This window comes from Leuciscus leuciscus (genome assembly GCF_965113295.1).
Source record: "Leuciscus leuciscus genome assembly, chromosome: 9".
In the NCBI taxonomy this organism is placed as follows: domain Eukaryota; kingdom Metazoa; phylum Chordata; class Actinopteri; order Cypriniformes; family Leuciscidae; genus Leuciscus; species Leuciscus leuciscus.
In genome coordinates, this window is record NC_138733.1 from 6,913,524 (window position 1) to 6,936,653 (window position 23,130).

Sequence of the window (23,130 nt, forward strand, 5' to 3'; positions counted from 1 at the left end):
CTCAACCCAAAGAAGTCTATATAAGTCTATACTCTACCGCTAGGAGTGACTCGGCTCATCCCCCACCAACTACGGTTTGGGGAGCCCGCGGTCGCCCGTTTCCCCACCAGCAACCTCATAGGCGTCTTGAGCTGAAGCGGACTAACAAACCTTCCGCTCCAGCTTCCTTGAATCGTTCCTGACCCCCAGATCAGAAAAAGGAGAGCTTCCCCTGATTTACGAGGTTGGGAAAGACCGCGCAAGCGTTTCTGCCCTCCTCTCACTTGCTCTCCTTCTCCAACCCTGCCACTTTCGCCGCCCAGCGTGTTTCGAAGTGCAGTTCCTATTCAACCTCGTTCACACCGTCCGGCACAGGAGGAAGGAGACGTGTTAAGCTTTCTCCCCTCGCCGCCGACGCGTTTGATACCTGCCGCTCACATCATCGGAGGCACGTTCTGTTTTCCTCAGGAGCAGGCAGACCCTGTAATACCGATCCAGGCAGTCTTACCTCCCACTACGTGTCAGGACACCAAGTGCTCTCCTTCATGTCCGACCACGCCACCCCACAGGAGTCAGTGTGACACCCTTACAAAGGTATGTCCTCTGCATTGCAACACTCCGCTTCCTCTATCACATTTCTTTAAAGAATGGAGGCGTCTGCCAGGGGTATCACCTTGGATCTTCCGTACAGTTCGGCTCGGCTACACGCTTCAGTTCTGTCGCAACCCCCCTTGCTTCAACAGGGTTTTTCCAACTGTAGTCGACAGCGCCTCAGAGGCTTCTGTACTACAGCAGGAGATTTCGTTCCGTTCCTCCGAAAGGAAGTCGAGCAAGGCTTCTTCAGCCGTTACTTCCTGGTCCCGTAGAAGGGTGGCGGTCTGCGACCTATACTAGACCTCCACCGGCTGAATTTCTCCCTTTTCAAAGAGAAATTCAAGATGTTGACGCTGAAAGCAATCATATCTCAAATTTGGGCGGGGGACTGGTTCGTGACAGTAGACCTGAAGTATGTGTATTTCCATATTCAGATCGTACGGCGACACAGGCGGTTCCTCAGATTCTCCTTTGGAGAAAAGGCGTACCAGTACAGGGTCCTTCCTTTTGGTCTCGCTCTAGCGATGAGAACGTTCACAAAGTGTATGGATGCTGCTCTGGCCCGTTGCAGCTCCAGGGCATCTGTATACTCAACTACCTGGACGATTGGCTCCTTTTAGCCCACTCCAGGGAATTAGTGACTCACCACAGGGACATTGTCCTTCGTCACATTCAGTCTCTCGGCTTGAAGTTAAACACAGAGAAGAGTGTTCTTACCCCAGCTCAAGACAGTTTTCTTAGGGGTGCGCCTGGATTCCGTTCTGATGCAGGGCCGTTTGGCTCCTGCCCGGATTTCCAGTCTTGTGACATGTTTGGCCCGCTTCACGCTCGGCCATCGTGTTTCTGTGGCCACTTGCAGCAGGCTTCTGGGGCTCATGGCCACAGCCTCCCCTGTGCTACCCCTAGGGTTGCTCCACATGAGACCTTTTCTGTGGTGGATGCTTTCTCAGGGGCCCGGTCCACAGGACCGGCTCTTCGCCTGTTGAAGGTGTCGTGTAGTTGCTTCCGCGCCCTTTCAATCTGGCAGGACCCCCTCTTCCTTCGGAAAGGGGTCGGCATGGGTGCGGTTTTCCATTGCCAAATGATTACGACAGATGCCTCTCTGACCGGCTGGGGCACGGTTTTCGAAGGCAGGCCAGCATGTGGGGTCTGGACTGGGGAGACTCTCTCTTGGCACATAAACAGCTTGGAGCTGAGATCTGTTTACCTGGCCCTTCTTCACTTTCTCCCTTTTCTTGAAGGGCACCATGTCATTGTCAGAACAGACTAGACAGGCATGCGCGCCACCTCCTCCTGTGGGCTCAGGAAAAGTTCCTTTCACTGAGGGCAGTCCATGTCCCCGGGATCTTGAACCTTGCAGCGGATTTTCTGTCGAGGCAGAAGCTCAGGTCGGGGGAATGGATCCTGAACCGTCAAACAGTAGCCCTGATTTGGGACGTGTTCGGAATAGCGGACCTCTTTGCATCTCAGGAGTCGTCCCAGTGCCCACTTTGGTTCTCCCTGAGCCCCCCAGCACCGTTGGGAATAGATGCATTCGCCCACCCTTGGCCGATGCAGAAACTTTATGCATTCCCGCCCGTCAAATTGATCCAGGCAGTTTTGTCCAGGGTGAGGGAGAGCGGAACCTGTCTCCTACTTGTAGCCCCATTCTGGCCGTCCCAGCCGTAGTTCTCGGAGCTGGTTCCTCTTCTGGAATCCCCTCCCTGGGAGATTCTGGTCAGGGAGGATCTACTATCCCATCTTCAGAGCAGGATATGGCACCCTCGCCCCGACATTTGGAAGCTATGCGGAGGCTCCCTTTGAGCCCTTGAAGTCAGCTCCGGAGTGGATTCTGACTCTCAAGGTTATTCTTTTGTTAGCTTTGACTCCGTTGAAGCGGGTGGGGGATTTGCAAGCTCTTTCTGTTAGCGAGACATGTATAGACTTCGCTCCTGGTCTGGTCAGGGTGACTTTAAGACAGAGACCAGGATATGTGCCCAAAGTATTGTCCACAGCATTTCGCTCTCAGGTTATTAACCTTCACTCTTTCCATCCTCCTCCTCTTGTTTCTGAGGAGGACAGGAAACTTAATTTGCTCTGCCCTGTCCGAGCATATAACATTTACATTTAGATTTAGTCATTTAGCAGACGCCTTTATCCAAAGCGACTTACAAATTAGGAGAGGATAAGTTCTATGTGGATCGCTCTAGCGGTTGGAGTGAATCTAACCAGCTCTTGGTATGTTTTGGTGCTGGCCGCTGCGGGCTTGCCGCATCAAAGCAGAGAATTTCCCACTGGGTTACAGAGGCTATTTCACTGGCATATGAGGTGCGCGGTCTGACTTCACCTCTTAGCATCAGGGCACATTCCACCAGAAGTGTGGCTTCCTCTCAAGCACCTTTTAGAGGGGCCCTCCTGGAAGACATTTGTGTGGAGGCAGGCTGGTCCTCTCCGCACACTTTTGTCAGATTCTACAGTTTGGATCTCGACATGACTCCCGGTTCCCAGGTTTTATCTGCTTGAACCAGTCGTGTGAGTTACAGTGGGTACGGAAAGTATTCAGACCCCCTTACATTTTTCACTCTTTGTTATATTGCAGCCATTTGCTAAAATCATTTAAGTTCATTTTGTTCCCCTCATTGTACACACAGCACCCCATATTGACAAAAAAACACAGAATTGTTGACATTTTTGCACATTTATTAAAAAAGAAAAACTGAAATATCACATGGTCCTAAGTATTTAGACCCTTTGCTCAGTATTTAGTAGAAGCACCCTTTTGATCTAATACAGCCATGAGTCTTTTTGGGAAAGATGCAACAAGTTTTTCACTCCTGGATTCGGGTATCCTCTGCCATTCCTCCTTGCAGATCCTCTCCAGTTCTGTCAGGTTGGATGGTAAACGTTGGTGGACAGCCATTTTCAGGTCTCTCCAGAGATGCTCAATTGGGTTTAAGTCAGGGCTCTGGCTGGGCCATTCAAGAACAGTCATGGAGTTGTTGTGAAGCCACTCCTTCGTTATTTTAGCTGTGTGCTTAGGGTCATTGTCTTGTTGGAAGGTGAACCTTCGGCCCAGTCTGAGGTCCAGAGCACTCTGGAGAAGGTTTTCGTCCAGGATATCCCTGTACTTGGCCGCATTCATCTTTCCCTCGATTGCAACCACAGTGATCTTTGGGTTCTGGCCGGACGGCCAGCTCTAGGAAGGGTTCTGGTCGTCCCAAACGTCTTCCATTTAAGGATTATGGAGGCCACTGTGCTCTTAGGAACCTTAAGTGCAGCAGAATTTTTTTTTTTAACCTTGGCCAGATCTGTGCCTTGCCACAATTCTGTCTCTGAGCTCTTCAGGCAGTTCCTTTGACCTCATGATTCTCATTTGCTCTGACATGCACTGTGAGCTGTGAGGTCTTATATAGACAGGTGTGTGGCTTTCCTAATCAAGTCCAATCAGTATAATCAAACACAGCTGGACTCAAATGAAGGTGTAGAACCATCTCAAGGATGATCAGAAGAAATGGACAGCACCTGAGTTAAATATATGAGTGTCACAGCAAAGGGTCTGAATACTTAGGACCATGTGACATTTCAGTTTTTCTTTTTTAATAAATGTGCAAAAATGTCAACAATTCTGTGTTTTTCTGTCAATATGGGGTGCTGTGTGTACAATAATGAGGAAAAAAAAAGAACTTAAAGGTCCCATGACATGCTACTTTTTGTAGGCTTTAATATAGTGCTTAGTGGTCCTTAGTACTGTATCTGAAATCTCTTTCCAAAAATTCAGCCGGTACCATGCAAGTTTGTTTATGTTGGATATATTGCAATGGCACGAAGACACGCAGTCGTTCAAGCATTTCAGTTTGACCCAGAATCTGATCCAGATGGAGAAGCAACGGATGAAGAAGTTGCAACTCAGCGGCTCGAGCAGGACGTTTCCGAATGGTTAGTTTAAAATATTATGTCTGGAGACGGTACTTTATTCGGATGGTTTACAGTTATCATGTAGCTAACGCGAACCTACTGTTGCCTTTTTATGAGAGATCTGTAACGTCTGTAATTGATCTTATTACAATTACATCAAGCTCTGCGATCTTGAAATGCGGATATCGCGCGCGCCATATAACCAACAGGAAAACGGTTATCCAAATAACAAAGAAATGTACAACACTCGCGTTACAGTATGTGTAACTTGATGCTGTCTACCTTTACATTAGCGCAAGTAACTGCATAGCTGCATAGCTAATGTGACAGCCACATTCTACGTGTAAGAAGCTAGGTAACCATAAACAGTAAAGCAACACACTTAACGTTATATATAATTTGTTGACTTACTTGTCCGACGTTCAGCAAGCCCAGCTCTGTATTGACCATTCAATGTTCATTTGTACATCCAATTATTGAGCAATTATTATGCTTCGCTCGCTCAAAAGCCATGATATCTCTCGTGGACAGACTAAAATCTCGCGCGCGCTCCTACTTCCTAGCTCATTTTCTCATGGGCGAGAAATATTCTCTGGGCGGGCAAAGCAGAGAAAGGGGAGGTAACATTTCTCCTTATGATGTCATAAGGAGGAGATTCAAGATCAGCCCGGTTGAGCTTCCATTTTCCATTTATAGCGGCAGCGCTATAGCTTGGCGAGTTTGGTATTTCGTTCCCACTGCGTCTTAAGCTACCTCGTTCATAGGTTCCTGAACCTCGTTCCTGAACCTTCCTGAACCTGAACCTCGTTCATAGGTTCAGTGAACCTATGAACGAGAATGTCTCTGGTTACTGATGTAACATATGTTCTCTGAATAGGGAACGAGACGCTGCGTTCGCTGCCAAGCTCCTCGCGCTGCCGACAAGCTTATTTTCGGCAGAGATGGCGTGATTCTATAAGGGCTTCAGACAATCAGCACACCCAGAGGGCGTTCCCACTGCGTCTTAAGCTACGCAGCGTCTTGTTCCCTATTCAGAGAACATAGGTTACATCAGTAACTAGAGATGTTTTCTTTATAAACCAATATTTACAGTATGTAAAACTATGTGAAAAAGTATTTAATGTTACTAAATTAAAAGATTAAACAACATCAAGACAAGTATACTTAGAATACTTAATTATACTTTTAAGTATATTTCGATCAAAAGATTGAGTACAAGTCCTATAGTCCAAATATGCTTGAAACTTTCTGTCAGTACCTATGAGTCAAGTATACTTAAGTGCAATTTTAAGTACATATTAAGTAGACTGAAAGAATACTTAAAAGTAGTATACTAATGGGACACTTGAATAAACTTTTTCGTTAGGATTGTTCTGTCATTCATTTGACAATATAGTTCAAATGTGTTTGACAACTGCTATATACAAGGTTATGATCATTTAGATCCATTTCTCTATCATTTATCATCCATAAACTGCTTGTTAATTCATATCTACCAAAGCAGTCAACAATGAAGAATCAAGAATGGACACCAACCTATTTGTTCCTCAGTATCTTCATGTTTTATTCTGGATGGTTCTGGATCACTCATGTCTTCAATCTCCTCTTTAATAAACTCCATCTTTAACAGTCACACAGATTTCAGCTGCTACTCCTGGAGTTTGTCCTTCTCTTGTAGGATGATGGGAATATTCCCAGTATTTATTGGTGAATTGTTGTGGGAGGGGCTTCACTGCAGGTGTGAACTGATCACTGTGTTTTTATCCAATCTGCATTTAAAAAGTACAGGGCCATCATGTTAAACTGCTGCTGAAAAGCCAAAAGTTCCCTGTTTTCAGCTCATTCATTATGGTGATGTCTGAGATCTTCTGTAAATTGGCACATTAAGCTCATTTTATTGGTGTGAACCAGCTGAAACAAATTACAGCATCATTACCTTTTACTTCAGTTCTTGTCTTTGCTCTTTCCCCTCCATCTGGTCTGAAATAAAAATATTAAGGCGTTAGAATCAGTTTAAAGGGATACTTCACCTCTGGAAAGATGAATGTGTATTTAAAATGGGTCATTTATGCAGAAGAAATGTGAAATTATTTTTGAATTTGGAGCTTTCTAGACTGAGAAAAGTCAGAAAATGTATTTTTGGCTTATGTGGATGAAAGACAACAACTCCTAGAATGCATTTGCTTCGCTGCCCTAGGAGGCCACTCCCAAGCCACGCCTACCGGTAAGAGAGCGTGCAGTTAAACAAAAAGGCTAGGCTACTAGTGAGTCTCCGTGAAGAGTCTGCCCGGGATTTCGAGATCGCCCGAAATGTCCGGGATTTGGCTTTTGGGTTCTACAGTCACCATTCATTATGTTTACTGTGGCGAGAAGGGCCGCGGGAGAACGACGCGAGGCCGGTGGTGTGATTACTGATGAGCGGCACCTGTGAGACGCACCGGTCTCGTATCTCTCATGGAGGAGCGGGAATTTTCTTAGCAATGTTAAAACGCACATCAACCGATCACTTGTTTAGCGTTCATGTAAACACTACATTCAGATTCACCAATCGGAATGAATTCAGTTAGATTGAAACAAAAGGTGTGCATGTAAACAATGAATGGCGACTGCAGAAAGCAAAAGCCGAATCCCGGACATTTTGATCTCGACATGTCCGGGAAAAAGAGGATGGTAACCCCTACTACTCAGCTTTCTCCACAGAACAAGAGCCTGCTAGCTTAGCTTCCAAAGAAATATGGCTGACACTATGTGTACATTCTGTGAGTGAGATCCCACCTCCTATGGGCGGGTTGAAAACATGCGGGACAGCCCCTACTACTGGCTGTAGTCTTTAGCCTCTGGCCAAAAAATCCTCCGATGACGCAAAATGACGATTTTTGCGTCATCTGAGGATTTTTTCCAGACAAAAAATACATAAATCTCTCAATCTCAGGGGGATATGAGGGTGGAAAGCACGGTAATTCGAAAATACTACAGGTTTTCTACTAATACAAAGCTTACTGCTAAATCTTGAAGCATCCTTTTAAGGAGGATAAATGCGAGATTTCAAGTGAACCCTGATTTAATAACAGAAAACAAGAGATCAGGTATCTGTCTAGTATCAGATCTTTCACTTTCTCTCATCTCTTTTGCGCTCACAAAGTGGAAACCGCACTGAGGCACATTCAGATATCAGGACGTTTTTGTTGTTGTTGACTAGAGACAAAGTACTAACTTACACTGTTTACTGGCATATTGTTGCTTCTCTTTGAAAGTTGTCTGAGCAGAAATGTTGATATGCTATACAACCGCATATGGCCCTGTATCTATGGGCCAATGTATTAGGGATGTCCCGATCCGATCCACGGCATCGGTATCATGCCAATAACAGTTAATTTTGCACTAAGTATATTTTAGTAGTAATTAAATTGTAGTAAAGCATAACTTTAAGTGTATTTAGTGTACTTTTGTGTACTAAATTGGAACAACTTTAAGTATACTTAGTAAACTTTAAGTATATGCCTGTTTAGTGATATTAAAGTATACTTTATTTGTGTTACAAGTACATTACAAATTCATTATTAGTGTCTCCGAAACATACAAGCAATATACCCAGGTGAAAAAGAAATATATTTAAATTGTACTATACTAAGTGCGTATTAAATGTATTATTTTGAAACAACTTCAAGTATATTAAGTGTATTTCAAGATATGCTTAAGATCGATTTTAAGCTATTTGCACTATATTTTAATATATTAAATTGTGCTTAAAATGGAACCACTTCAAGTATATTTAGTGCATTTAAGTGTATTTCTTTACAGTTCATTAAAAAATATACTTTCTGACTATATATGTCAAACTACAGTTATAATATATTTGAAGCTTAATTTTAATGTTCTCTCTCTCTCTCTCTCTCTCTCTCTCTCTCTCTCTCTCTCTCTCTCTCAAAGGTGGAAAAAACATTGTGTTGGCTTTTTAAAGATTATTTTGATGATGACTTTTACTCCTAATAATAAGAAATGTTTCTTGAGCATCAAAGAGACGTCTTTAAAAAAAAACATTAAGACACTTATATACTTCTTTTGGCCACCAGTACATATGAATCCAACCAATTTTTGGAAATAAGTGAAATTATTTTGAAGGTGGGGTATGTGTCATGTACTGTGAAAAGAACTGTGTTTTGTCCGGTGTTGGACATTTCCTTTTTAACTGCTTAAAAATGTATTTATATTCTGCAGTTTTATGAATGTAATGGTTGATATTTCATTATAATAATTGTATAAGCTAAACAACCAATGACTCTACATTCATTAACGTTTTGTTAAGGATTTTATGTATGTTTTTTAACAATGTGTGCAGTGAAGGACAGCACATAATGTGTTAATTTAACATGTTTACACATCTTTGTGCTAACCTTTCTGACATATTTACTTTGTTAAAATCATTAACACAATGAATGATTTAAAATTAACAAAAAACATTGTCCCTAAACTCACCCATTAATGTGTAAAAATGTAACACATAATTGGCAGACATTATTTATATTGTTATGTATATGAAATGTTTTATATATATATATATATATATATATATATATATATATATATATATATATATATATTTTTTTTTTTTATAACCTATATTTTTTTTATATTTTGTCTAATTAATTTGTATGTCATAAGTACTTATGTAGGATAAAAATTTAATTAATTCTATATCAAAATTATAAAATCTAATTTATATTTAGTACAAATAAAACTAATTACAGTAGTGTACCGATTAGCTAGGTTTTTACAGTAATGCACTGTATTACACAATAACAGTACCATGTAGTTACTGTAAAACTGAAATACGGTAAGTGTACTGTAAATCTTAATTACAGTAACTTACTGGCAACAGTATTGCCAGTAAGTTACAGTAAAAAACCATTGAAATGTCTAACAGTGCATCCCTTTTAACAATGTAATCTTTGTACTTATTTGTAATTAGAAACATATATATTAAGGCCTATTTATACTTCTGCGTCGAACTGCCGCCGTAGCTACGTCGTAGGCTGTGTGTAGCGCGCGTACCCTTCGGCGTACCCTGACGTGCACCTCTCCAAAAATGTAACAACGCGTCAACTCTACACGGACGCAAGCGCTGTGATTGGTCTGCTATGACCGCTCCCTCGGGTTTCACATGCTCCCTCTGCGTGCCTGAACACGGACAACGACGCAGAAGTATAAATGAAAACCAACGCGTTGCCTACAGCGTAGAGGCTCCGGCGTAGGTCCGACGCAGAAGTATAAATCAGCCTTTAGGCCCTTTCACACCGGATGTGTAACGAAAAAGCGAATAGTTCGTGTGCGAATAGTTCGCGTTAAAACCATTCACATCAGCCGCGACGCGAATTTGCGATGTCTGTGACGTTCAGAACTTCAACATTCCAAAACTTTCGCACCGGCAGCTGAGAAAACATGGACACTTCATCATCATCATCATCATCCAGTGAAGACGAGATTTTCGTTTTCTTTAAAAGACAGAAAAGAAGGTTTTGGGTGCACCCAATCTTAAAGAACAGAGAGTCTGAAAGGGAGTATGCTAATGTCCACTTCTAGTTTCCTTTTCCTCTCTCCTTTTTCTCACAGGTGTCCCTGAGGTTTTTCCACAGTTTTTTTGCGTCTTCAACTAAACACAGTGCGTTTTGTCATGTCAATAGCCTACACATTACATGTAACACGAAGTAACAAGTTAAAAGCATTCGACTAGAAACTGTAGATATCACACAAAGAATGTACTAAAAGCAGCCCTAAATAGTCTCACTACATGTTGTTACATGTTCAAAGTAAACACGGTGTTAGTGTTAGCTTTCTATCCCAAATGTAATTTAGCCTGCTAGCCTACACAGCACAGGACTATACAACGACTAAAACTATATCACACAACATACTCACAGTCGTGATAACCAAGTTGGTTGGCAATGCGTTTACATGGACACTTATAATCGGATTGACGGCTCAATCGGACTAAAAAACCTTCATGTAAACACCTTAATCGATCCGATTGAGCTTGATCCGAATGAAATTTCGATCGGATTGAAAGGGATGGTTTATCCCTTTTGTAATCCGATCGAGAGAACATGTAAACACTTGATCGGATTGAAAACCGAAACTGAAAGGACTGCGCATGTGTAATGACGTTAACTAGCGTAATGACGTATGACGCACGGAACGAGCTGTTCTTCCTGTTTAATAAAGTGTCATATTAATAAGTTTCCCGTCATTCTAAAATTCTAATTTCCCTTGCGCGTCTGTGAAGTGAAGCAGGACAACGTCCCACCAGTCTTTGTTTTGGATTCTCATCCACAGACGACTGGTTTTGGCCGCGGGGAGGGGCATTTTTTTTTCCCGCGAAAAGCGGGAAACTCTGTATATTCGTGCAGTGTGCGCATGTCAAAACATCAGATCCGATTTGAAACTTGTGACATATAAACGCGCACATCAACCCGATTACTTTATTTATCATTCATGTTCGGATTCATCAATCGGATTGATTTCATTCCGATTGTGTCCATGTAAACGTAGCTATTGTCTTTCAAATCGTTGTCCTTGTAGGATGTTGGTTGGCAATGCTACGCCACACAATAGCTACGTTTACATGGACACAATCGGAATGAAATCAATCCGATTGATGAATCCGAACAAGGTGTTTACATGAATGATAAATAAAGTAATCGGGTTGATGTGTGCGTTTATATGTCACAAGTTTCAAATCGGATCTGATGTTTTGACATGCGCACACTGCACGAATATACAGAGTTTCCCGCTTTTCGCGCATAAATATTCTCCTCTATTGGTTCTTTATTTGTTTTAAAAAGCAGACGTAATATTAATTCGTCTCTGGTCATAATTTAGAGCATATTAACCGTTTTGCCGTGCTGCTTATTGATCACGCAGTAAAAATGCCCCTCCCCGCGGCCAAAACCAGTCGTCTGTGGATGAGAATCCAAAACAAAGACTGGTGGGACGTTGTCCTGCTTCACTTCACAGACGCGCAAGGGAAATTAGAATTTTAGAATGACGGGAAACTTATTAATATGACACTTTATTAAACAGGTAGAACAGCTCGTTCCGCGCGTCATACGTCATTACGCTAGTTAAAGCAGCACTCAGTAGCTTCGGGACTTCTTCGCTGTATTCTCGCTTTTTGCTCGCAGGTTTCTCTCTAGAGCTCCCCCACAGCTTCGGAATAGATATTTGACAACACTGTCGTAAAAACTCGTTGTTGATTCTCAGACACCAGAGGCTATAGATCAACGACATCAAAGCAGATGGGACGTTCTTTAAAACATCTTCTTCATTCGGGTTCGGACAGCGTGAGGGAGCGCAATAATGACAGCATTTTAGCAGATTTCTTTTGGCCGTAAAGCAATTGTTTACATCGCGAGACCTGATATCACGCGAGACTTCCTGACGCAGCGGCCGGCGGCCCGCCGGCTCAAAGTTGCAAGTATTTTCCGCTCACGGGCACCAGGGGGGTGCGAAACGACCACCATTCAACCCGAAATAAGTAATATAACCATTCCAATGACTCCGAAGCTGTTCAGTTAAGGTAAAAAAAGTTACTTAGTTCACCTTTAACGTCATTGCACATGCGCAGTCCTTTCAGTTTCGGTTTTCAATCCGATCAAGTGTTTACATGTTCTCTCGATCGGATTACAAAAGGGAACCACCCCTTTCAATCCGATCGAAATTTCATTCGGATCGAGCTCAATCGGATCAGTTAAGGTGTTTACATGAAAGTTTTTTAGTCCGATTGAGCCGTCAATCCGATTATAAGTGTCCATGTAAACGCAGCTATTGTCTTTCAAATCGTTGTCCTTGTAGGATGTGATTGGCTGAAGCCTTTTCTGTCGCCGCAAAAGTAAAAAAAAAAAAAAAAATCGACATCTAAGCGAAAAAATAAAAGTAGTTTTTTCGACGCAGCACATTCGCGTTCGGTGTGGAAGCACTCATCATTACACAAACAGCTGATCAAAAAATAAAACCATCGCGCGAAAATGGTTAAAATCGCGTCCAGTGTGAAAGGACCTTTATAATCCGGAGCGATTTATAGTCCGGAAAATACGGTAACCACATCTCGTGCACTCTTTCTTCTCTTTCCCTTCCTGTGTGCTTGAAATTCGCCTGCCTGACAGCTCGTGGTTTTGTTCACAGCCACTTCTGCTTCTTCATGCAACACTTTCGGCTTTGTGTTATTTCGTTTGCACGACAGATATCCACTGCCTTTGCTAGGTTCAAATCTGTTTCCCTGAGAATCCTAGCTCTCTGTGTCATTGTTAACACCACAGACAATGCAATCTTTAATCAAGTCATCATTTAATCTTCCAAATTCACAGTCTTTCGCCTTATTTTTCGAGTCAGTCACGAATGCATCAATGGTTTCGTTCGGTCCCTGTGCTCTCGTGAAAAACATATGCCTCAGATACATAATATTCTTTCTTGGCTCACAGTATTCTCTAAACTTCTCTTTGAGCACTTCAAAATCAACCACTTCATCATCAAAGTCCATGTTATTAAATACCTTTATGGCATCATCTCCATCCACGTGATACAGATCAAACTTTTGAATCCACGCCAGATTTCCTTCGAAATCCAGACTGTTAGGAGGCTTCAACTGGTCCACAGTTTTCTTCTGACTCCATGTGATGTTTATTTGATAGGCTAAAGGCCAATTTATACTTCTGGGTCGAGTGTACACCGTAGTGTACGTCGTAGGCTACGCACGTAGGCGACGCCGTCGTGAGCATTTATACTTCTGCGAATGTCTGTGTTGCTCTGCAGTTACACCGCCGAAACGCTAGTTGGCGCGGGTGGGTTTTAATGTTCCAGTTCCACTGTGTTTACATTCCTCGCGGCTATTTTGAGTTTAGGTTTCTACGAGCAATGGCGACTGAAGGAGTCATACAGATGGCTGTATTTCCGCACTTCTTCAAGCAATCTCTCTGTCACTTGGTCTATTTCCATGGCTCTTCACTGATCTTCGGAATTTAAAAATGGCGGGCGGGCGGTGCAGAGTGCAGAAGATCATTCCGGAAATGCGTAGGAGGAAACGCGATGCTATCCAGCCGACCAATCACAGATCTTGCGGTCCGCGTCGCCGCGACGCGTAGTTACATTTTTGAGGAGGTGCGCGTCAGGGTACGGCGAAGGGTACGACGTATGGTACACGTCAATGCGTATGCTACGCCGTACCTTCTACGCGCACCCGACGCAGAAGTATAAATTGGCCTTAAGGCTAATTCACGGAGACACTGCGGTTTCATGCGACTTGCTGTTTTTACTGAACTTTCTTATTCGGGGGCTTTTACAGAGTACAACCAAGCGGCAACATTCTGATCTGAAAAATGAAGCCTACCCGCAAGTGCGAAAAACTGCAATACATCGAAAATCCGCTAGAGGGAGGTCCCAAAAGGGAGCAAATGTCCATAGCCCCCATGTTAAAATGTCCGTTTTCACAGCATAAATTCATGTTTTTACAGGTTGGTCCCATGGACTTTTATTGTATTTTTCGATAGCTTCCGAGTGCCTGACAACTGTGAGGGGGGTGAATTTTTTTCTAACTCGTTAGTTTAGATCGTATTTAGATATAAAATGTATGACAATAAGGGCGTGGTTAACTTTGATTGACAGCTTGATTGACAGCTGACAAGGCAGCGCCACGGAGAATGACAACATAAGCGCCATTTTTTAATACAGTTGACATATAATACTACTGTTTCTGTATCATGAAATGTAGTTGTAAGAGTTTTTCAGGCGAGAATGTAGTTGTTTAAAGCTCAAATCTGTGGTTTATTTAAAGATTTATGAAAATTTTATCCAGTTGATCCAGCGATAACCGGGTGCTCGGCGTTCATGTACCCCGCCTGGAGCAGCCTTTCCCCGGCTAGTCGTTCTGAGGTTTGCCGCCAATGCCGCGGCAATGCCGCGGACTCTGGCGTCTCTGTAGTGGTTAAACATGAGATATAATTCGTCTTGTGTATATCTAATGGGCGATTTTTGGTCTCGTGAATCTATAATTTTTTTCCTGGGCAATCGTTTTGGCTGAGGGGAAGTTTCATAACTTTATAAGCTATTTAACTTTACCGATGGCGATGTATGGTTAGACTAGAGCACTGACATTGTATGTTTGACTGAATTGTTTGCTTTATTTGTATAGCTTCTTATACCTTTTACTTATACTTTTATAATGGCTAATATTGATAAAACTGAAATTTAACAAAAAGAGACTGGGTTGAGTTTTGTCATTTTAATACAACGAAGATGATCTGTAATGTTGTTTACTGCAAAATCTGTTGTTTATTACAAATGCACATATTGCCTGGACCATAAAATGTTTAATATTTTTATATTATATTTAAAATAAAAAGAGGCAGGTTTGTGTTTTATATTTTGTTTTTTCATAAATAGGCAAACGTTATGTGCAGTTGAATATAATCAATATGCGTTGCCTGAATCACATTTGTGTGGCTATAATGTTTAAGATTTCTTTAAATGAAAACGAAAAGAGTTAGTATGGTGTTTTATAACATATTTCGTTGCCTAAAATATACACAGAGATAACCGGAGTAGCAGAGCGAGCTGAGTGACGCGCGCTGCGTTAGAAGGTGGGCGGGGTTAGGATTTCCCAAGATTTTCCAAGATGGCGCCGCCCATAAACGGCTTCAAACCCGTTCTTCAGAAAGTCTATGGGTGACGTCACAGACGCTTTGTCCATATTTTTTACAGTCTATGAGTACAACCCAACACATCTTTATACTGAGAGCGCCATCCTCAGGTAAGGAATAATAATACAATTAGCATACATCATACCCGTTTCATTTGAAATCTATTTTAAAATATCCTCCTGGGACCCAGGAATAGACTTTTGTCCACTGTAGTGGACATTATATTGTAGTGAACGTCATACTTGTCACATGTCACAACCTGGTGTCCTGTAAAGAGCACATTCAGGGCTTTCCAGAGACACCAAATGTTTGGAGGTTTCACTATGAAAACAACTTATCCTTGGCCTTTAAAAATGTCTGACATTAATTTAGTTATCAAATGTAGCACTCTTATGGAAATATGATAATATATTGTAATTATTTACATTTAAATGAATCGGACTACTTTTCAAATTGTATTTTATAATCTCAGGAAAACGTTATGGGGTTTCAAATAAAAAATGACCTTCTGTTCCAGAACAGGGCGTTGATTTCATACATGTCCACTGTAGTGGACATCAGGACTGACATCATGTTTATCAGGCATTTCGGGAGACACAACAAGTGAATATGGAAATAATACATGAATATTCCTATGAAATATTAGATATTATTATTATTAAAATGTAATTATTACTCCAATTATTACACTTCTTTCTTTCATTAAATATTGCTCCAAGAACACATTAATGTGCGCATTAAATACAGTGTATTATAGATACATTGCCTTGAATGGGAATATTAATTTATGTCCATTTTACCCACATATTGTATAAGTAAAATGGTGTATCAATTAATTCTGTTATATCTTTCATAACATAGTTGAGAATCATCTTTATACAAATGTTAGTTAAAATAAATCTTGAAACCCCAAGATTTATTGGTGATTGAGAAAAAAATCCCATTGTTTTTGCATATACATATAAATTCATGTCATTTTATTTTTTAAACAACTGAGTCCTGGTGTCCACTACAGAGGAAAATACAAAAAAATAAAATATATTTTTTCAAAAATGTTTTTTTTATTTTTTTTTTTATTTTTTACCATTTGTTTCTTATGCTCTAAACCAGGGATGGGCAACTGGCGGCCCGGTTTCACAGGTTTTACCCATAGGGTTTTACCGCATCTGAACAAATTCCAAATGGTAATGATACAGTATACCGATAGAGGGCGCCTCCTATGCAAAACACTTAGTCGGACCTGCTTCACTACAGTCAACGATGAAAAGAAAGAACCATGAGAGGTAAAAAAAGAAAACTGGATCAAGAGAATTGTACTTTTCAGACGAGATGGGAAACAGATTATCTGTTTACAGAATTCAAAGGTAGACCTATGTGTTTAGTGTGTTTGGAAACAAGATCGGTATTCAAAGATTTCAACTTAAGTCGCCATTACAATACCACACACAGGGACAAATATGGAAAGTACACCGGAGCTGCTAGGTCCGCTGTTATAGCTGACCTGAAAGTGAAGCTCAATCAACAACAGAGTATTTTTACCAGAATTACATCCACACAGGAGTCTGCCCTCAAGGCATCTTACTCTGTGGCACTGGAGCTTGCTAAAGCCAAGAAGCCCTTGTCAGATGGCGAAGTGGTGAAGAGGTATGAAATGGAAATGGCCAAATCATTTGGAGACGAGGATATGGCTAAAAACTTTGAAACTGTCTCCTTGTCCCGTCGCACAGTGACACGCAGAATTTTTGACATCCATAATCACGTCGATGGCAAACTGAAACAAGTCATGCACGACTGCAAATACTTCTCCTTAGTGTTGGATGAGAGCACAGATGTGATGGATATTAGCCAGCTACTGATTTTCACTAGAACGATTGACAGTTCATTTGTTGTACACGAAGAACTTTTAAAATTGGTGTCGTTGCACAACACTACTAAAGGGACGGATATTTTCAACGCCGTTAACAGTGTTGTGAATGAGTACTATGGTGGCTTTGACAAGCTGTCAGCCGTCGTTACTGATGGCGCACCTGCGATGCAAGGAAAACACAATGGTTTCGCCGGGCTCCTCCAACAGAGTGGGGTGGACTGTCCTACACTGTAAAAACTAAAGGAGCCTCAAATATCCTGTCGGATACTCAAGGAACTTCAAAATGTAATTTAAGTGCCTCAAAGCTCTTTCTCCTATAGTAGGGTTACTGGAGGAGCATTGACATTCTTTGAGGTTCTTGCTGGAACTTATGGGATCCTTTAAGCACTTTGTATTTAGTTCAGAGGTTCTGGAGTCACCTTTTCATTACCATGAGACCTCGAAGTGCTTTGGGGGAAAATAGAGGAACTTGAATGCGATAAAAGGGTTATTGGAAGATCTTTTAACATTTAAGTGGTTCCTGGAAGATCTCTTATGTTAAAGCCAGCATCTGGAGGAACCCAATGGTTCTGTGAGGCCAGAATGAGAAAATTATTATCCTATTATTATTATTATTATAGGCTACTTAAGTTTGATTCAGTATAGCCTACATACCCAGGTGAAAAAAGACGTACTATTAAAAATGTACTTGAGTGTGTTTTTAGTAGGCAGGCCTACAATACAAATATACTTTAATGCATTTTTAATACATTTAACAGTAGCCTACGTCTTTTTCACCTGGGTAGCTTACATTTATTTAGTATCTATAGGCCTATTTTGTTGATTAATTTAAACCTTAAACAACAACACTAAATTATAATAATATTAATAAGAAGAACTCATTCATTATTATTGAATAAATAATAGTAATAAAATAATAATTTGTACCTACTTCTTCATAAATTATTATTTGAAGAGGAAGAACTAGGAGGAGAAAAGTTTTATTCTGTCACGAAACTGCTGCTATTCCTCTGCTGTCGTCGCTTCAGTGATCCTCGCGCTGCTCGCGCGCAACAAAGCTCAGCTGATCGACGTCATCGGGTAACGGCTCCGTCCTCTCATCAAAGCTTCCGCCGTCTGATCGGCTCTCCGTTACAAGGTTTGTAAACTCGCCAAATAAATATAAATACAGAGTCTACTCACTATATATTCAAACACACATATATATAAACTAAATTGATTATACATTACTACTTTTTTACAGTGTTTACCACTCGTTTATTGCACAGTATCTGGTATGAAGGTTTTAGCCGCGATGCTACGTTGATCTAACGTAAGTTAATGAACAAATGGAAATTATTGACTTATTGTCTTAGATTGATTTAGTCATTCAATTCAACATATTCTGTAAAACTGTGTCTTCAAATTGCTGATATAGCCTAACTAATGTAGCTGATTCCTGCTGTCGTCATTGGCGTTTGTTATGAATAACAAAAGCAGGTTAATATAGTTTGGTCTGTTTTTGTTTAGCCTAACTTTACTTACTACAGGTGCCCTCATTCTCTCAAATACCATTTTAAAGCCATTTACTGGTCAATAAATATTATGTTGTGAATAATTAGCTTTGTTCTTTTGTTTCCCCAGAACAACCAGTACATTTCTAAAATAATCTGAACATTTCAGAGGCAACATTGAATTACAGTAAGTTACCTATACACCACATGCAAGTACTTTATTACTATGAACTTTCTCTGTGTGAAATTGTATTGTTTGACTGTGTACTTTTTTAATAAGTTATTCTCTGAAAATCTTCCCTCATGCTCTCAAATCTCATTCATGTTACTCAGAAAAATAATATCACAGGTTTGGAGCTAATAATGCTATGCATTTTTTATAGGCTATACCTTAATCATATGCATTTGAATATAAGACATTTGAACCCTGAATTATAACTTAAAGTTTAGTCTTTTTCGACAAAAAAAAGGAAAAAGCTATTATATGACTTCAGAAGACTTACAACACAACCCATAACACATGAGTTGTGAACTCATTGACTATTTTTAGGATCTTTTCTGGGACATTTTTGGAGCTTAACTATTTTTTACATAAATTGTTGCATTGAATTGAACTAGACAAGTGTACATAAGAATAGTTTGAATGAATTACAAAAAAAATGTATGCTTGTGTTTCATGCAGTGATATTGAATGGTGACGGGTTGCATTATGCCTGAGATCTGCTTTCGGGTTCCACAGACAGAAAGTCAAACAGGTTTGGAACATCACAAGGCTGAGGAAATTATTTAATAACTTTAATAACCTTACTAACAGTAAATTTTGTACTTTGCAGGGATCTCGGTAAGCTGAAATACAAGTTTGATCAAGAATAAAAATCCTCCTGTAGACCTGAAAATCACTGAAGTGCCTGGACCATCCACCAGAAAAGAGGAAAAGCAAACAGAAAATGAAGCTGATGCACCTTTTCACTTTTCTAACTCGTTAAGTACCTCACGTGTCCCTTGTGAAGATTTTATAATTGATTGCATTTTATGTTGCAGCGAGTAAAGGTGCATCACATTTGTGAATTTCGTGAAATTACACAGGCAAAAAGACAAAATTGCTGATCGTGTGGATTCTTATTGAAATGACTGAATTCACCAGTGAACATTCACAGAACAACAGATCATTTTACTGCACCTTAACTCTGTTAAAATGGAAAATGTTTTCTGCTTGTTGTGACATAAGGAATACTGTTTCCGGGTCGAAGCCTCTACTTCTACTTTCTCTATCTTGTTTCTAGATATTGAGAATACTCAACAACCATTTATGGGAACTGTTGATTCAAGTCACACTTAAGCTTTTCAAAAGGCATAGTGTACATTAAAGTCTCCAGTCTCACGGCATCCCAGACTTCAACATTTTATGATTCAAAATAGCTGAATAACTAACCATCTGAGATTTCGGAATAGAGATAAAGGTTAGGATCATAATTTTCAGGAATATTACTGCACAATGAGTGCATATTAGCACTGTTTGTTGTTTGTTTTTGGCATCTGATAGAGCTTTTGGACTTGGAAACAGTGACGTCAGACTTAACAAGCGGATTGAAACACATGTTTTAAAATTAAGTGAAGATGGACATTTTTAATTAGTCAAAATTGTAATTTTTTACATTGATTTATTACATGGAACATGTGTTTTCCATGCATTTTGTTGAGATGTCTTTTCTTGTGTAGCCTATTGTATACACATGGTTGATTATTCATGTTACTTATGTATTATACTATTTTTTGTGTGTGTATTCATTGATATTAATCTATTACTAGCTTTTTTTTTCAAGTGCATGGAAGTGTATGTATTAAAATGGATCTAAAATATGTAATAAACAATTCTTATTTTGTATTTGGTTCAGTTTGTTTATTATAATAGAAGTTAATGGTGGTAACCATAGTAACAACATGAAATTAATTTAATACAAATAAAATAAAATTGAAATTTGGTTCTTGGAGGCACCCACAGTGGTTCCACACAGTGCCTTATATAAGAGTTCCTCAGGAAACCTGTGTGGTTCCTCAGAGAACCGCCCCTTTTTAAAGGGTGCCTAGAGGATCTACAGACGGTTCCGCCGGTGTGGCAAAGTGAAGAACCCCAAAAGGTTCCTCCAGGCACCTTTTATTTTTACAGTGTATACTGCATTGCATCATCCATCAGGTGAGTTGTTTTATCTTCAGCTCACTTTTTTATTATTATGAATATGGGCGGCCTAATGAGATTAATATGACAGGATGTGTAGATTTTAGGGCTGAATCTAATCTTTATTTTAATTCTACAGGAGGCTCTCTGTGCCAAGACACTTAACTTCAGTCACGTTATGGATCTGGTGACTAAAGTTACAAATCTCATCCGAGGAGGGATTAGGTCTCTCAGTCACAGGAGGTTTGTAGCTTTTTTGGATGAAGTGAGCGCGGCGTATGGGGATTTACAAATGCACACCGAGATTAGATGGATGAGCCGAGGAAAGTGTCTGGAGCGTTTTTTTGCGTTGCGACTGCCTGTGTTTTTGGAGGACAGTGTTCGAGGCGATACAAGTGCCTACACCCGAAAACTCAGAGACACAGAATTTCTTTGCGATATGGCCTTCCTTACGGATGTTACCTCACACCTCAATCACCTGAACACACAGTTACAGGGGCGAGGCCAAACTGTATCCGACCTTTACGCACACATGAATGCATTTCGGCGTAAATTAGAGCTTTTCAAAGAAGGATTTTCATCCAATTGTCAAAATTTTGCACACTTTCCCGCTTGTGAAGAGATGCGGAGAGATGTCCCTGAATGCGAGAAAATTTTTCACAAATACAGAGCCGACATTCGAAACACTGCAGCAGCAGTTTAAGTGCCGCTTCCATGATTTCCACGCCATGCAGCCACGAATAGCGTTATTCACTGATCCCCTCTCTGCTGCTGTCAGCGAGCAACCCTCCGAGTTGCAGCTTGAACTCTGCGAAATTTAGTCAGACCCGTTTTTTCAAGCAAAGTGCAGTGAGAGGGGAGTTTCATTTTGGAGGTTACTACCAGAGTCCCGCTTTCCACTTCTCAGGGATTTTGCACTGTCAATGGCCAGCATGTTTGGGAGCACGTACATTTGCAAGAGCAACTTCTCCACAATGAAACATATAAAGTCAAAAGAGAGAAACAGGATCAGCGATGACGTTCTGTTTCAGCTCATGAGGATTGGCTGCACTAACATTGACATTGACATCCAGTCTATTGCACGCCAGCAGGAGAGACCACAAGTGTCTCATTAACTTTAAACTTTCCCCCCTGTAGGTGAGATATAGCCTATGGTGGAAAGTATGTCTGTGTTTTTCTGAGAGCCCACAATGTTTGCACTGGAATAATAATAATAATTTAAAAAAAAAGTTTTCTACTCAGTAATGTTTTGTTTGTTTATGTTAAAATGTTAATGAATAGAAGCAGAAAAAAATAGATTGAGTAAAAAATAGAGTATGGAAATGCAGGTTGGTTCACTAAACAGAGTCTGTAATACAGACATACATATGTTTTGTTCTTCTAAAATGGTAGCTCTAATTTTCCAATATCCCATTAAGTTTTTTCACTTAATAGGCTACTTTTCAGTTTTGTGCCATCATTGGTTGATTTTTGAAAGCCCAACATGTTTGCACTTGAATAATAATAAAAAATGTTTGCCACAGTAATGTGTTTTTGTTTGTTTATGTTAAAAGTTCATTCATGAAAAGAAGCAGAAAAAATAATTGAATTTGGACATGCAGGTTGATTCACTAAGCAGAGTCTGTAATACATACATACATACATACATTGTTTTCTTCTAAAATGGTACCTCTAATTTTCCAATATCCCATTGGTGGAAGTGCACAGTCACATTTGGCCCTCTGATAGTGACGATAAAATATTTGTGGCCCTCACTATCATCAAAGTTGCCCATCCCTGCTCTAAACAATGTGATGACATAAAAAATAAAAAAATAATTTTTTTATTTTTTTTATTTTCTAGGTCTCAGGAGGATGTTTCTGCCTCAGAATTAGAAGACTTTTAAAACATTTATTATACAGAGCCTTTGGATGGCAATTTGTCTTTGGTCAACAATATTCTTTCACAAACCTAATGTGAACGTGAGAAATTTGTCTTTCAAAAAATCTTTAATGTATATATTGAATGAAAGTGAAAGCTAAATGACAAGTCAGAAACCTTTGCTCACAAAATCACCCATTGTCAGTGAAATTTGTAATTATTTGTTGTTATTGTACAGAGCTTATTGACCTCTTTAAAAGTGCTCTAAGTGATGCCACGCATTTTTTAGGCCAACACTTTTTTTTTGTCACATACAGCAAACATCTCCTCACTATCCGCTAGCTGCCTGTCCCCTGAACACACTGTAAAAAAACACGGTCTCTCTAGACACCACAGTGCGTACACATGAGGGGGGTGTGGAGGAGAGAGAAGCATGAAGAGGGAAGTTTGAATTATGGCCGACACACGACCAAAGAGACGACGTTTCGATGAACAAATTGCAAAGAAGAGGGACAAGGATAAGGAACGCGTGAAGTCCCGAATTTACATCGGAAAAACCTTCGAAAGGTGGCGAGAACT

At 40.4% G+C, this 23,130-nt stretch overlaps 1 protein-coding gene and 2 long non-coding RNA genes across 5 annotated transcripts in view; 1 reads left to right on the forward strand and 2 right to left on the reverse strand.

Annotated features, from left to right (window-relative positions):
• Nucleotides 1-23,130, reverse strand: part of LOC309506340 (uncharacterized protein) — a 90,961-nt gene that overhangs the window by 30,012 nt on the left and 37,819 nt on the right. For 2 of the 3 annotated variants that reach the window (XR_014208709.1, XR_014208710.1), the window contains one exon: nucleotides 22,766-22,802. The exons of the other annotated variant lie outside the window; for it this stretch is intronic. The gene's annotated coding sequence lies outside the window, so the exon portion shown is untranslated. Of the gene's footprint in view, nucleotides 1-22,765; nucleotides 22,803-23,130 lie in introns of those variants that run through there. 3 annotated transcript variants of the gene reach the window in all.
• Nucleotides 1-23,130, reverse strand: part of LOC309506498 — a 301,633-nt gene that overhangs the window by 21,708 nt on the left and 256,795 nt on the right. The gene's annotated exons all lie outside the window — the stretch shown is intronic.
• Nucleotides 17,995-20,398, forward strand: LOC309506486. The gene is made up of 3 exons (XR_014208797.1): nucleotides 17,995-18,334; nucleotides 18,646-19,270; nucleotides 19,349-20,398. It is a non-coding gene; the product is annotated as an uncharacterized lncRNA (long non-coding RNA).